The sequence below is a fragment of the Rhinopithecus roxellana genome, chromosome 21 (genome assembly GCF_007565055.1).
Source record: "Rhinopithecus roxellana isolate Shanxi Qingling chromosome 21, ASM756505v1, whole genome shotgun sequence".
Classification (NCBI taxonomy): Eukaryota; Metazoa; Chordata; class Mammalia; order Primates; family Cercopithecidae; genus Rhinopithecus; species Rhinopithecus roxellana.
In genome coordinates this window covers 47277566-47293507 of record NC_044569.1, presented here as the reverse complement: position 1 = coordinate 47293507, position 15942 = coordinate 47277566, and the positions used below count along the sequence as shown (strand labels likewise).

Here is a 15942-nt window from a genome sequence, read left to right as displayed (position 1 = left end):
GCGGGGCTGGCGGGGCGGCGACCGGGCTCAGGCGGATCCCCGCTTCCCGCCTTCCCGGCGCCCCCTCCCTCCCGGACGCAGCCCGAGGATCCCCCACCCCCGGCGGGCGTGAGGACCGGCGTCTGAGTGACTGGAGCTCCACCGCGTGTGCCCCGGGAAGGCCAGGCTACCCCGGGACGGGGCTCGGCTCCCCAGGTGAGCTCCGAGGGGCTGGGTCCGGGAAGGCCCCGGGACCGCGCGGCCGAGCGGCCTGGAGGCTGCGGGAGGGCAGAGCGGGGCGCGCGGGAGGCGGCCGCCCCCAGGCGCCCAGGGCCGGGCTCCCCAGCGCCACCGCCGCAGCAGGTGGGGGCCCAGCGGGCGGGGGCGGTGCCCGGCTCGGGGCGGAGCCGCGGCAGCGGCAGCGCAGGCTGGGGCCGGGGCAGGGGCGGGAGCCCGAGCCCGAGCAGGAGCAGCGAGCCGGGCTGTCGGGGCGCCCGCGGGAGCTTGCCGCGCTCCAGGGCTGGGACCGGCCTGGCCGAGCGCGCCGGCGACGCGGCCGCAGACAAAGGGCGGCTCGTGCCCGGGCCGCCGCGCTCTCGGGCTCTGCCTCGGTAAGTGGCTCCCCCTCCGCTGGCTTTCTCCTCCCGCCGCCTGCGCCTCTCGGAGTTCGGCGGGCTCCGGAGAAGCGGGGAAGAGATGAGACTTCCTCGCACTGTCTGCCTCCCCACCTCACCCTAACAGTAAGCCCCCCAGGCCAAGCCACTGCCAAACTAGCGAGTTTCCGAGCGGCGGGGGTCTCCCGCGAGACCCGCCCGTCTGCCCTGGGTGACCTCCTCGCCCGCGGACCGCGCGCCGGTGCTGTCCCCGACCCGTTTGGGATGGGAGGTTGCAGCTGGGCTCCCTGCGGTGTGTTTAGGGAAGGAGGATGCAGGCGCCGGGCCCCGCGAGGGGACCTCACCCCCCAGGGACAGTCCCGAGCGCTTGGGGTCGCCGAGGGGCGGTTCACACTGCGAGTTCAGATTTGGATCGCGGTTGCGGGGTCTGCCCCAGTCCCCGATTATCCTCCCCTCCAGCCTCTCCCTTCCTTGTTCAAGGGTTGATACAGAGCCCTCTCCCCTCGCCACCCGACCGAGGCGCCCACACTCCCGGTCGGTAGCCCCTGGGAGAAGGGGAGTGGGGGGACTCCGCCGCTTTCGCCGCTTGGCGACCCAGAGCTCCAGCCTGCCAGAGAGGGCAGCGGCTCGGGTTTGACATCCTGGGTCCCGGGCCGGCTCCCCCAGCCTCCTCCCGGGTTGCTCTCTATCAGAAAAGCAATCGCAAGTCCGACCGGCTTTTGCTTTTGTTCTGCCTGCTACTTGCTGGAATCGTAGGTAAAGCCGGGGTGGGCGGATGCCCGGGAGGGGGCTGTGGCGGGAGTTCCAGGTGCGGCCCCGAGATGACCATTGGAGGAGGCGGCTGTTTCCCGCCCCTGGGTGGGGAATGGATTCTGATCGCTAATCGATACCTTGGAGCCAGCAGTGGGTCAGCAGCGTCCCGAAAGAGCGCAGCGGCCGCATACTGTCACGCGCCTTTCCAGCACTCTGGAAAGCACTACCTCGAGACGTGCATTTCCATTCATGGATCTGTGCCTGGTGGTTGATTAATGTCACCCCTGCCTGGGTTCTCTAAGGAGGAGTGTCCGCAACTGTTCAATAGCCATTTGCTGGGAGGTTACTGTGTGCAAGGCAGCTATCTTACAATAACCTTAATGTGAAAGATACTTATTGAGCACCTACTGTGTGAAAAGCAGGTATACTACAAACTTCTCAATTGAATAGATACGTATTGAGCACCTATCCCGTGCAAAGGTGAAGTGTCATGACTGTTCTCAATGTGACAGATATTTATTGAGTACCTACTATGTTCAAGATAGCTATGCTATGACCTTATTCTAATAGATATTTACTGAGCACCTACTAAGTGCACCAGGCTTTTTTGCTGAAGGGTTGCCCAGTGTACTTTTGGGGTACAGATAGAAACAAGGGAGAGAAAATATAATATCTTCTGACCCTTGAGTCTTCAACTCCTTTAGTGACCTGCATTTTAACCTTTCCGAACCGCTTGTGTGGTACATGAAGGGCTGGTCGTCTACACTTGAGGGTACACTTCTATGCTTGAGGGTTTGTCAGACAGGAGCAGGGCTGAATAGTAAAAAGTCTTGCCTGGAACCTCTTTCCAATTCAGTTTCCTTGCATTAGAAAAGTCAGTTTCTTTGCGTAAAGCTCCATGGAGTTATCACAGGGAATCAAAGGGCAAAGCCCTAATGCTCAAAGGGACAGAGAATCTGTGCTGGAGACGGACAGACAAAAAGACACCTCCTAAACAAGGAAGGAACCAATAGAGGAAGGGAGAGAGAAGCGTGAAGACAGGGCCAGCTGAACCTTCTAGCTCCTTACTCCAAACTGATACCAGTGGTGTTGGTGTGAGAGAGTCTTTAAGTCCCATCATTGCCCATGGCTGGGGCCCTAGGACTGGAATTAAATAGTTTTCCTGCTAAGAGATTTGATGAATCTGTTACTCTGATAATCAGGATCTTGAGATGCACTGGAATATCCAGACTGGCAAGAAAATCATATCCATTAGCAAATATTTGAGTATTTACAATGCAGTATAGGCATTTATCAGGGAAACGTAGTCTAAGATGTAGTCTTTGTCTTAAAGAACTCTGGTTCACGAGATAAACATGTAAAATGACAACTTGGGCAGCATATATGAAAAGCCAGGAGCAAATTCCTCCTGGAATTTAACATAAAAAATACTCTCACCACATGGAACTGTGGTTTTTCTCTTATCAGACATTGAGAACTCTCTACGTGCCTTGTATGTTTATCTTTTTGCCTTGGCCTCTGGAAATTCCTGGTAACAGCTTTATCCCAGCTTCTTGGTACAATGATTTTTTTTCTCCCTAAATTATTTCTGAGACCTCCCTTTTTAATTGTCTATAAAAAAAACTATATTACAGTATTTTTGTTGTGAACTTGAAAGCCTCTCTGAAATCTTTTCTGTACGTAAGCCCATTATGAAAGATACATAGAAAATATGGTAAGTACTAGACGAATGTGCTTATAAGAAAAGGGGGAAAAACTGTCAGGAATTTACAGAGAAAACAAATGGGCTTTGCAAGATGAAATAGGATTCAGATGGGCAAAGACAACTAACGAAGACTTTCCTCCCAAATTGAGGGAAATAGTGTTGGCAAAGGTGTCAAGGAAAACAAACTGTCTTTAGAGTAGTTTAGGCATTTGATAGATCTTCCTCTGGAATACTTTCCTTTCACTCAACACACAAGTGCTGCTGGAATATTTTACTGTGTCAAGGACTATGATAGGTGTCAGGTGGGGGGCATCACCCAGAACCAGTTGAGGCTCAGCATGATCCCACAGCTGGCCAGGACCTTGGTCTCCTGTCCTGGCTGTGGGGTAGCACTGCCCTGCATCTCAGCCATTCTTTCAAGCATTCCTGGAGTTTTTTCACCTGAGCTGAACTTGACTGTAATCTTCTTCAAGGCCAAGAATGTGACTTTTTTTTTTTTTTCTCTACATCCTTCCCTCCTTGCAGGCTCAGGCAGAAAGAGTCGCTAGGGTAGGTGACACTTATTTTAGTGACCTCTATTGCCCATTTCTTCACCCCTTCCTGGCCTCATCAGGGCCTGCTGTCTGCTCTTCCTCTCCATCACTTTCAGCTGTTCAGAGCCTTTCACTGTATGAAAACTGGTCTCAGGGGAAAACCAATCTGTCATCAGTCACTTTCTCTTGAATACGAATGTAGGTCACTGTGTTCTCTCTTCCAGGGGTCTTTGCACTTTAAGCCTCATTATGGAATGAAAGGCTGTGTTCACCATGAGACAATGTCAGGCACAGACAAGTGGGTGTCAGAGGTAATTGGGGAGGCAAAGTGCCTTTCCTGGTGCTCCTGAAACCACCGCCTCCTCACGTAGCCAGTCTTGGCAAGGGTCCTTGCAGTCCCTTGATTCATGAAAGTCTGGAGGCTTCATTGCTGTTTATCATGGTGCAGTGGTTGAAGTTAGATAGTGGCTCTCTGTGAGCCACCTGCCAGCTTGGCCCTCATACATTCCACTCCAAAGTTTAAAGCTTTATTCTTTGCAGGGAGAATCCTTGCTTCCTTACCTACATGTGCCCATTATTTTAAGGCAGTGATTCTCAACCTGGGCACTGTTGATGTTATGGGCCAGATAAGTTTTTGTTGTGGGGAGCTGTCCTGTGCATTACAGGATGCTTAACAGTATCCCTGGCCTCTGCCCCCTAGATGCCAGGAGCACCATACACCAGCCTGCTCCCCAAGTTGTGACAACCCAAAATGTCTCCAGCCATTGCCAAGTATCGCCTTGGAAACAAAATCACTGCTACTTGAGAACCACTGTTCTAAGGGTTATTGGTTATTATGTATCATGCCATATAAGAGAGGCCTTATCTAATGTAATTCAATTCTTTTCAATAAAGAGAAACTAATACATGTGTAATTAACATGGCAGAACTTTTCATATAAGTAATTTCATAAATTAGAATAAATACCTCTTTTTTCAGACCTCATATCCTAATCTGGTTATTGTATTAAGTTAATCTTTTGAAGCATGAAACCTCAAATTTTTCTAGTGTGGCTGATTTATATACCAGAACTGTGGGTAGCAGAACTGCATTACCCACAAGATCTTCCCAGCCTGCTACTTGAGCAGTGCCTGGTAAACCACCAGCCAGGGAGGAAAATGGCAGAGGAGGATTCAGTTCTGGTGGATTTGGTGCTTATGTAATTTGATGGGCCCTCTTTAAGGAAAAGACAAAATGATAAGGGGAGCACATTGCTAGGGCACCTCCCAGGCCTTGGAAGGGTCTGGTGAGGACAAATGATGGGCTCTGAATTTAAGTTTCATTAGCTTCGTGGGAAAGCAGTCTTTGGGAAAGGTTTTGAGGAATGACTGGACAGCTGTGTCTGCAAGAATAGGAAACTAGTCCTACCTATGACTGATAGGAGCTAAGAGAAGCTTCTCAAAGTGTTGACTTAAATTGAAAGCACAGATCAAAATGGAATTGTTAAATCCGGGGTGACCTGTATTTCTGTTAACACCTACCCTCAAAAGTAAGAACTTCCATATCGTCTGCAACCCCAGGTCCACATTAGCAGCATCATAGGTGAAATGAGGGGCAGGGTTCATTCCGGTTTAGCAGGAGGCTCTGCGTTCCACTAGTGGGTAGTAGTAACTTACTGCACCTTATAAACGAGGTTGGTCAGTGCTGAAGTTATTGCCTCGGGAAGTGAATGAAACTCTTTTTCAGGTCACTCTAATGGTATTTGAAGAGTTTATAATAGGAGTACATTGATTCAAACTTTTCTTTTGGAATACCTGAGCCTGGGATGAGACGTCCTTGCATTAAAACCGGCCAGGCAGGAAATACTTGCCCCCTTATTTTGGGGGGACAAGTAATTTAAGTACAGTCATGTGCTACATAATGACATTTCAGTCAATGAAGGGCTGCATGTGGGACTGTGAAACTGTAAGATTATAATACTATATTTTTCCTGTACCTTTTCCGTGTTTAGACGTATTTAGGTGTACAAATACCGTTGTGATACAGTTGCCTACAGTGTTCAGTACAGTAGCGTGCTGTACAGAGTTGTAGCCTAGGGGCAATAGGCCATACCATATAGCCTGAGTGTGTAGGCGATTCCATCCAGGTTTGTCTAAGTATGCTCTATGATGTTCCAATAACCAGGAAATTGACTAATGATGTATTTCTCAGAGTGATGTATGACTGTATGAATTTAAGAACTTAAGATAATAAGGCTTTACAAATGAAACTATAATTCAGACTTCTCATTAATTCATCTTTTTCCTTAGTTTAGATCACCGTAGCTTCAGTGAGGAAGACAATGTTCTAATTGTTGCTTTAGTGTAGAAATGTTAAATATAAATGCCTGGCCTTGCACAAGACTGATCTGGCAATATATCAATGTCTAGATTTAACAAAAATTAAAAATAAGAAATAAGAAACATTCTACATGAAGATTTGCTGTGGTAGAGATTTCCTTTAAAGCATTGCTCGTCTTTCATTTGTATTTAAACAGGTTTGATTTGTATAAAATTTTTCGAGTTGAGACCTGTTTGGAGATTTTGGGTCAAATGTGCACACAGTCACAGAAATTAGACCTGAAAGAGATTTTAGGGGTTTCTGGACAGCCCTGCTTGCCCATTGAATAATTGGAGAAACTGAGGCTGAAAGTGGTTAGATGGCTTGCCAAGGTCACACAGAGATCAGCTGGGAGGCTGGGGCAAGGAGCCAGGAGCTCACCCCATCCCCTTGTCACTCAGTGCTGCTGGGATACCGTTCTTCTGTCTTCCTGGTTGTAGAGTGTGTCGGTGTAGGGAGACTAGGCAGGAAAAGGGTTTGATAACTTGTCTATTTCCAGGGCACCTGATCCTCAGAGAACTACTCATTAATTCAAACTGATTACATCTATGCCAAAGGTGTGTGTAAACACAGGCAGTATTGAAACAATCACAGAAAAACTGAGATGGTTCGATTGGTGGAATGAGATTATTTTATAAAAACTTCTTTTATTGCTTTTTGTATCATCTTTACAGTAAATAACTAGAATGAAAACACTTATTTGTCTATTTAAAAAAGTAATATGTATTCATTATGGAAGGTGGCAAGAATAATAAACACATCCTACCTGTGATCCTGTGATACTTTAATCTCAATCATATTTTGCTATGTTTATTTTTAGTGTTTTTTCCGGCTCATTTTCAAACTCATTTGAACAATTCAGACCATATTGTATGTATAATTTTAATTGTTCTTGCCTTTTTTATTAGAATAAACAATGTATGTATTATTGTGAACATAATTTTTGTGAACATAAACTCTTTGTGAATGTAATTTTTTTGTGTCTTTCCACAATGTCAGAGTGTTATTGATGCTATTTTTTTTTTACTTTAAATTCTGGGGTACATGTGCAGAATGTGCAGGTTTGTTACATAGGTATACATGTGCCATGGTGGTTTGCTGCACCCATCAACCTGTCATCTACACTAGATATTTCTCCTAATGCTCTCCCTCCCCTAACCCCCACTCCCTGACAGGCCCCAGTGTGTGATGTTCCCCTCCCTGTGTCCTTGTGTTCTCATTGTTGTGAACTTAATTTTTAATGGCTGCATAATTCAATCCTTAGAAGCTCGTTAATTTACCACAACGTTTTGCTATTAGTGAACATTAAGTTTGGTCCTAATTTCTCCCTGCCATCACTGCGTGAGCAACTTTGTGTCTGTGCTTTTTCTACAATTTGGATTGTTTTCTTAGTATACATTCCCAAAGAGTGAAATTACTGAGCCAAGGATGTGTGTGCATTGTGTTCAATGGCTTTACCAAAATAGTGTACCAGTTTACCTTATATTGATAGCATGCTATAAATGATGAAATTTCACCACACCATTGATAACATACTTGTTTTTGTAATTACTAATATGACAAAGTAAAAGTGTCTTTATTGCTTTCATTTACATTTTGCTTACCAATACAGCTAAACATTTTTCTATAGGATTTTTTATAGAACTTTCTCTGTGTGTGTGTGTGTGTGTGTGTGTGTGTGTGTGTGTGGTTTTTTGTTGTTGTTGTTGTTGTTTTGGTTAATTATCTATTTGAGTGTAGTGTTTTTTTAAAATAACCTTTCTATAGAAAGTCATTTATCAAAAGGAAAAACAATAACCTCTGATCTCATAGGTATAGTGGCTATTTTATAAGGAATTCCATTCAACCCTTATGTTCGATGATTCCAACATCTCCAGTGCCATGTTTCAGGCTAAACATTTTGTTCTTAGTCGTAGAGCTGGGTGTTAGTTCCTGAAGCAAGCTTAGATGGAGAGATAGTTGACAGCATTTTTTCTTTTTCACTGGTACATAAAATAATAGTGCTTCATATAATTAGTGATATTTAACATTTCAGGACATTTGATAATTTGAGACTTTGGATAATCATAATAAAGATGACAGGAGTTCAAGAGAAAATTTTTAATTAACTTCTTAAGGTTTTCTGGGATATCAGCAATAGTGGGTCAATTTTGGGACCTTAGATTTTCTGGATCACCCAGATGACATGAAGCCAGATTAGTTTACTTTTTGTTCTCTCTTACTTCTAGGGTCTATCGGGGGTGTCCAAGGGAGAGAATACAGTCATGGGTTCTTAGTTTCTGGTTCTGGTTGAGCCAGTAAAGCCCCTTCCTCATCCCTCTTTTCCACTTATAACTAGAGACAGAAAGTAAAAACCATGGCTTCAGGCTGCTAAAAGCCCAAAATGAAATGAAGCAGAGCAACGACAACAACAACAAAATCAGGTGGGTTGGGCAAGCTTGAAGCCCTTTGGGGTCTTACTCTAAGTGTAAAGTGGTTTACCAGGCCTTAGTGAGGCCCTGGCCTCTTGATTCCATGAGGCCGTCAATGCGCTGCTCAGCTTCCTGGCTTCCCGTTTTGGATTGACAAGCCCCTCCAACTGGGTAAAAGTGGCCCCTAGTACTGAGGCCCACATGTCTCGATCTATTTCTTTTCTCACATCTTAAACCTGAAATTCCTCCCTATCTTGTTAGCTTTGTGGTGCTTTTAGGAAGGTTTGTTGTTTGTTGTTAACCTCATCCAGCTTTCTTTGTTGTGTTCACCGGGAAAGTTGGCTCAAATTACCCAGTTCACCACTGCTGGCAGGAGTTGGGACCCAGTCAGATCCATCTTAGAGACTGACAGGAGAGAAACACAAGTGACCAGCTGCTCTTTGCCTGACTGTGACTAGAGAACTTTATCTGCTCCCAACACAACACCCTAGTTGCAGCTGGAAAGCAGAAGTTAGGATGGATACATTTCCACTAACTGGATATAGCCACATGTAGATATATTTCCCTGCATTGATGAGACTAATTCCTCAGGCTGTTCCTAATAAGGCAGGTGACCTGGCTGAGAAGGCAGTCACAGGAGTGCTACCTGGAGCCCCATCTCTAACCTGCTTCTTTCTTCTCACCTATACTGTCCTGCAAAAGATGAGAATTTAGTACCAAGGGAAGTGTTGAGGCAGGAAGATGCTTTCTCTTTCAGCAGCTGTTAAGAAGTAAAAAATGTAGGCTGTATTTTAGCTGGGCAAGTTCCTTCCACTCAAACTGGACCCCAAAATGTTCATGTTGAAGGCAGAACTTCTCTTCCATGGCCCAGACAATTCCTTGTAGAGGCTGAACCATCAGGTCCAGGCTAAGAAGTCAAGATAGCCTTTCCAGATGACTCTGCTTGATGCTAAGGTTTGGAGCTTTATGATAGTTTCTGGGTTTTAGAAGCTGCATGCTCAACCACGTGTTCTTGGGATCAGCAGCCACATCTATTTTCCCCTTACCTCCTCCAGCTCTTCCCCCAACTTTCAAGAAGCCAGAGAAGTCTGCAAAAAGGAAAGTGTATTTCCTGAGTTTGAAAAGGTTGGGAGTTTGAAAAGGGAGCTTGAGTGGTGGGAACTCCTCATCCTCCACCTTACCACAGCCTCCATTGGCTTTTGGGGTGTGGGAGTGGGGTGGTGGCAGCTTTTATTTTTATTTTTGAGTACCTTTTTCCCTGGAAACCTTAGAGCTGAGCTATCCCCTCAGAAAATCACTGTCTGCCCAGGGAACCGCATTCTCTTCCCTCACCCTTCAGGCATGTAGTCATTGGGTAAAGAGAAGGAAGGTGTGGGTGTGCCCTCTGGAAAGGGCCCTGTCTTAGGGGGAGGTATCCCCACTGACTTTCTGGAGACCACCCTATACCATGGAGCCTTTTATGTATTCCACAATAATTTACCCTGCTGATTTTTAATTTCACAATATTTCACACATAGGAAGGACTATAGATAAATTAGTCTACCATATTGCTAGAAATAGAAATCCTCCAATTAGATTTCAGTAACTGTCCATAAAAGAACAAATCTGTAACCCCACTCCCAGGTAATTCTAGACTGTGACCGATCCTTTGGAAGAAATGATAAATGACTTAATTAATTTTGAAGAGGCAAATTTTCTGTTCTCCTGGAAAATGTGCCCTTCCGTGATTATTTTTGGAGGCAGAATGGTCAGAAAGCCCTACCAGCCATAAGAATTTATGAACCATGACATTTGAAAACTTTCAGCCTGAGATGAAGTAAATTAATTCCTCCAACATGATTCACTTTAGGTACAAGCCCAAATTTCTTTTATCAGTAACTTGGGCTCTTAAGGTGATTTTTCTAAAGAGGTATAGTTATTTGAGAACCATCAGGGCCATTTACTGTGTTTCTTTTGTCAAATTTTCCATTTATGTGGATTTGAGTTTTTTCCAGTCATTTCAATACCATCTTGTCTGCTAATAAGAGATAATGTGCTGCCTTTTCAATAATATATGTGAAAGCCACAGAGAGTTCAGACAAAGTTAGCTGAGCAAATTCCTGTACTTATCAGAGACCATGACATCACCTTCAGTATGTGGTGGGCTTTTTACCAAGTGTCCAGAACCTTTAAAGAACTCAGAATGGTGAAGTATTATAGCTCATTCACTAGAAAAAAAGGAACAGAGAAGTTCAGAAATCTGAAATGATTTTATTTGTAAGAGGAGAATAAGGAAGATGATTACTGTAAATCACATAGGAAGAGGAGGTGAGAAATATGTAACAGTGGTGTAACTATGGTGGACTGCTTGTGCTTTCCAGATCAGAGGTGAAAAAATGAAAAATGTCTTATGAATTATTATGAAGTTTCAATGCCTACAGTGTAGGACTCGAAGAGGGCTTTAACGACCCAGCCATCTGCTGTGTAATAAAGCCAGTGAAATATGTGCCATCAAAATGACACAGAGAAGAACGTTAGTGTACACAGAATAGGAGTGAGAGTTTTTTACAGTATGAATGAGAATATATCTAGTAAGTAGTTCTGGGTATGTTGTAGCCTGAATAACTGTCCATTTTTCTATACTTTACTATTTTCTTGAGTTGAATGGAGACTAAGGACAAAAGAAAAAAGACTCAGGTCGTTCTTAAGTTTGTTGGGTGATTCCAAAGTGATAACGCTCTTGGTTGAAGTACTTTAGTTAAAAGCTCGAAGTCTTGTTTCCAAATGTCTATACGCTTTCATTTTTCAAAAGTTATTCAGTGAATTTGTTAATTCTGAAACCCCTCCTTTCTTATGAGCAGTCTTTCTTCTGAGATTCTCATAAGATTCTCAATGTTCTGAAATGAGAATGAACTAGAGGCAGTAAAAAAAATCCATTGGCTTTTCTTTCAGGTTTATTCAGAAGCAGATTCCCAGAATCAAAAATCTATCCACCTTTTATGTGCTGAATTTTCTCCCTTCATTAACCAACAAACAACAGTGTTTTACTCTACAATTTGAGTTCAGGATTTGGCTTCCATAATATATTAAGTAACCTTCTAATTTTCTCTTCCACCTCTGCTATTGATAATAAATAATAATCGCATTATTGTTTAATTATCACCACCAAAAGCATTGTCAGATTTCAGTAATCTAAAACTATATTGCCTTAAACTTAGATTATTTGAAATAAGATCTTTCCTCTCCAGTAATGGATACCTAGAAAAGCAGGTGTATAACTGTCAATACAGGGGACACATGCAGGAGCATGTGCAGTTACGATTATGGGGCAGTCATAAGCTTTTTTCCTAGAAGGACACACAAGACGTTGTTAGTAGTGATAAAGTAAGAAGTGATTGAGGATTGATGTGAGGGAAGGGATTTGTTAGTTTATATTTTACTATTTGATATTTTAAATAATCATACTTAAGTAAATAAGGAGAGAATTAAGAAGGTGGAGAAAAAAGAAGCCACAGTTTATAAGATCCTCTTGTGAATTTAACCTCTAGACCAGGGGTCGCCAATCCCTGGGCCACAGGACCAGTACCGGTCTGTGACCTGTTAGGAACCAAGCCGCACAGCAGGAGGAGAGCAGTGGGCAAGCCAGCAAAGCTTCATCTCTCCTTACAGCCACTCCCCATTGCTTGCATGACTGCCTGAGCCCGTCTCCTGTCAGATCAGTGGTGGCATTAGATTCTCATAGGAGCACAAACCCTATTGTGAACTGCACATGCGGGGGATCTAAGTTACAGGCTCCCTGTGAGAATCTAATGTCTGATGATCTGTCACTGTCTTCCATCACCCCCAGATGGGACTGTCTAGTTACAGGAAAACAAGCTCAGAGCTCTCACTGATTCTACATCATGGTGAGTTGTATGCATCTCCCACACCCACCCCTGTACACGGAAAAATTGTCTTCCATGAAATTGGTACCTGGTGCCAAAAGGTTGGGGACCACTGTTCTAGACTGCTTTCTCATTAGAAATTCTGGTTTTTATTCATCATCAGACCAAAATCTATAGGAACGTGGTCAATATAGTTCACATATATCCTCCATGCTTTTGTGTAACTTATATTCTGCACCATTTTGTAAAGTCCTCTAATACCAATGTCTTCTTTGAGCCTCCTAGTGGCGCTGTCTGGTATTTTGAGCCAGTATTATATGATTTCCATTTTACAGAGGGGAAAACTGAAGCTAGGGGAAGATGTGTGGCTTGTCTTAGATGATATAGTTACTACCTGGTTCTCTAGTATTCCAGGACTAGAAGCCACTTTCGATTCCACATCGGCGTTGTTTTATCCCTGGTAAAAATAATTTTGTTCTTTATTCTGGACATTCTTTTTTTAAATACTCCAAGCTACCTCCTCTCTGGTTTTGTATCATTGCATCTATTTCATTCTGTCTTGAATCATGGTTAGATGATTGTTTTCCTCATTAATTTCAGCAATATAGGCTGTCTCTCTTTTTGTAGCCTTACTGTGTCTAGTACATTATGGCACATATATTCATTCCTTAGTCTTTCCTTTTATGGAATGGAATTTAAGATATTTTCTTCCAAATAATTATACATTTCTAGGAAAACAAAAGGAAAAAACAAAGCCCTTTCTATAAGACTAATGTCATTGTTCACAAGAGAATTAGAATCACAAGGGGTTTGAGTTGGAAGAATCATCAAGAGTATTTATTCTCTTGTTTTACAAATGAGGAACCTGAAGATCAAATAACTTCTAAAGGTCCCACAGGGAATTAGAGGTGACATGGTATACAGAGCCCAGTTCTCCTCACTTCTAGCCAAGCCCTCCTGTTGCTGCAACAGTTATTATACAGATTGGCCGTCAAGTTTTAGGTGGTCAATGCTGGCAAAAATCAGGTCATGCTAAATTAAAACTACAAATGTGAAGAGAGTTTTAAAACTCTCAAAAAGAAAATACTGTACCAAGCTTATTTTTCCAAGTTTTAATGAGTGATTTTGCAGCTCTACCTCCTCTTAAAGCAAACCTGCTGTATAAACATCAGCACGTCCACAAAGGAATTCACAGCAGGAATCCTTGTGATGATAAGTATCCACACCAGGTGCGTTTGCAATAGAGAAAAATCACCCTCACTTGTTGGGTAAATCCAGGTGCACAGCATCAGTGTGAAAGGAGGGATTAATGGTAATTTTTACCTCACCTGCAGCCTTCTTAAAATAGGAGCTGTTTCTGACCTGGTGAGTGAACTCCTCCTTCAGCAAGGAGCAGAGGCCATGGATGTGCTGTCTAATATGCATGGGTTGGAAACCTAATTCCTAATGCAACAGTGTTGGAAAGTGGGGCCTTCGGGGAGGTGTTTAGGTCATGAGGGCTCTGTCCTTATGAATAGATTAATGCTGTCATAAAATGACTTAATGGAAGAAGCTTAGTCCCTTTCTTGCCTTTCTGCCTTCTGCCATGTGAGGACATGAAGTGTCCTCTCCTCTGGAGGATGCAGGGTTCAAGGTGTCACCTTGGAAGCAGAGACTGGACCCTCACAAGACACTGAACCTGCCAGTTCCTTGATCTTGGTTTTCCAGAACTGTGAGAAATAAATTTCTGTTCTTTATACATGACCCAATCTCAGGTATTCTGTCTTAGCAGCACAAAGGACTAAGACAACACCTCAGTTTCTAAATTCACTCCTAGGCACCTGAGTCAAAAGCTATTCCCAGTTTTTAAACATGCTGAGAACAGAGAGCTGGAAAGGCTTATTTTTATTTTTATTTTTCTCTGAAGCCACCCCAAGGAGAAACAGCAAAAGAAATTCCGAAGAGGGAGACACTATCAAAAAGTGTAAGGCAGAGATTTCATGAGGAAGATGCCAAAAGCAATTGCAACAAAAACAAAAATTGACAAATGGGACCTAATCAAACTAAAGAGCACTGCACAGCAAAAGAAACCATCAACAGTGAAGAGACAGTCTACAAAATGGGAGAAAATATCTGTAAACTATGCATCTGACAAAGGTCTATCAATAACATCCAGAATCTATTAGGAACTTAAATGAATCAACAAGCAAAAAAGAAATCCATTAAAAATTTTGCAGAGGAGATGAACAGATACTTTTCAAAAGAAGACATACATGTGGCAAACAAGCATACGAAAAAAATGCTAACATCACTATTCATTAGGAAATGCAAATCCAAAGCACAGTGAGATACCATCTCATACCAGTCAGAATGGCTATTATTAAAAAGTCAAAAAACAACAGATGCTGGTGAGGTTGTGGAGAAAAGGGAATGCTTATGCATTGCTGGTGGGAATTTAAATCAGTTCAACCGTTATGGGAGACAGTTTGGTGATTTCTCAAAGAACTCAAAGCAGAATTACCATTTGACCCAGCAATCCTTTTTTTGGGTATATACCCAAAGGAATTTAAATCGTTCTTCCGTAAAGACACATGCATACATATGTTCATTGCAGTACTATTCACAGTAGCAAAAAATGGGATCAACCTAAATGCCCATTAACAATGGGCTAGATAAAGAAAACATGGTACATGTACACCGTGGAACACTAACAGCCATAAGAAGAATGAGAAGATCATGTCCTTTGCAGCAATGTGGATGGAGCTAAGTAAATCCTAAGTAAATTAACAAAGGAACAGAAAACCAAATACTGCATGTTCATACATATAAGTGGGAGCTAAACATTGAGTACACATGAACACAACGCAACAACAGACGCTGGGGCCTGCTTGAGGATGGAGGGAAGAGGGTGAGGATCCAAAAATTACCTATCAGGTACTGTGCTTATTATGTGGGAGGCAAAATAATCTGTACACCAAACTTCTGTGACATGCAATTTATTTATATAACAAACCTGCATATATGCCCCGAATCTAAAATTAAAGTTAAAAAAAAACAAAAAATTCTACCAACATCTAATGTGAAAAAGGCATAATAGATTCCATTTTTAATTAAATAACATAATGAAATAACAAAGTGTCAGGTCTGTGGAAGTCCCTAGGACAGGATTTACTAATGAAGCAGTATAATGCAGTTTGTGTGAAGCATATTCCTTTTATGCCAAGCTCTGCACTGGATTCATAGGTTCCTAGGTGGCACCAATGCAAGTAGGCCTAGTTGGAAAGGACCTCACGAGAATGGAGGCCTCTACAAATTCAATTCAGTTTAACAAATAAAAGTAGGTGCTGTAGGAGAGTTACAGTAAAAATTACAAGACAGACCCTGCTCTCCTGGAGCTTGGAGCCTGTGCTGTGCTTTCCAAATTTGTCTGCACCTTGGAATCACCTGGGGACCCTACAAAATATTGATGTCTGTGCCCAGCTCACTGCCCTAGAGCTTGTGATCTGATTGTTCTGGGGTCTAGCATGAGGTTTGGAATGTTAAAAAGATGATTCTCAAGTGCAAACAAGTTTGGGAACTAATGGTATGTGTTGTCGTTCTCAACTTTGGCTGTATTAGAATACCTGGAGTGTATATGTACCTGTTTGTGCATACACTCCCTACACACCATATGCATGTGTGTATGAGGGCTTGGGTTACACATTTGTGCCCAGGCTGCAGCCCTAGAGATCCTGATTTATGTGGCGT

The 15942-nt window shown here is 43.3% G+C and overlaps 1 protein-coding gene across 2 annotated transcripts in view; it reads left to right on the top strand.

Annotated features, from left to right (window-relative positions):
* The first annotated feature begins 424 nt into the window (after window positions 1-424).
* The window catches only part of MAPK4 (mitogen-activated protein kinase 4), a 181541-nt gene continuing 166023 nt past the window's right edge, over window positions 425-15942 (top strand). Inside the window, exon 1 of one of the 2 annotated variants that reach the window (XM_030926013.1) lies at window positions 425-590. The gene's annotated coding sequence lies outside the window, so the exon portion shown is untranslated. The remainder of the gene's footprint in view (window positions 591-15942) is intronic. The other variant, XM_010376773.2, reaches the window with a different exon arrangement.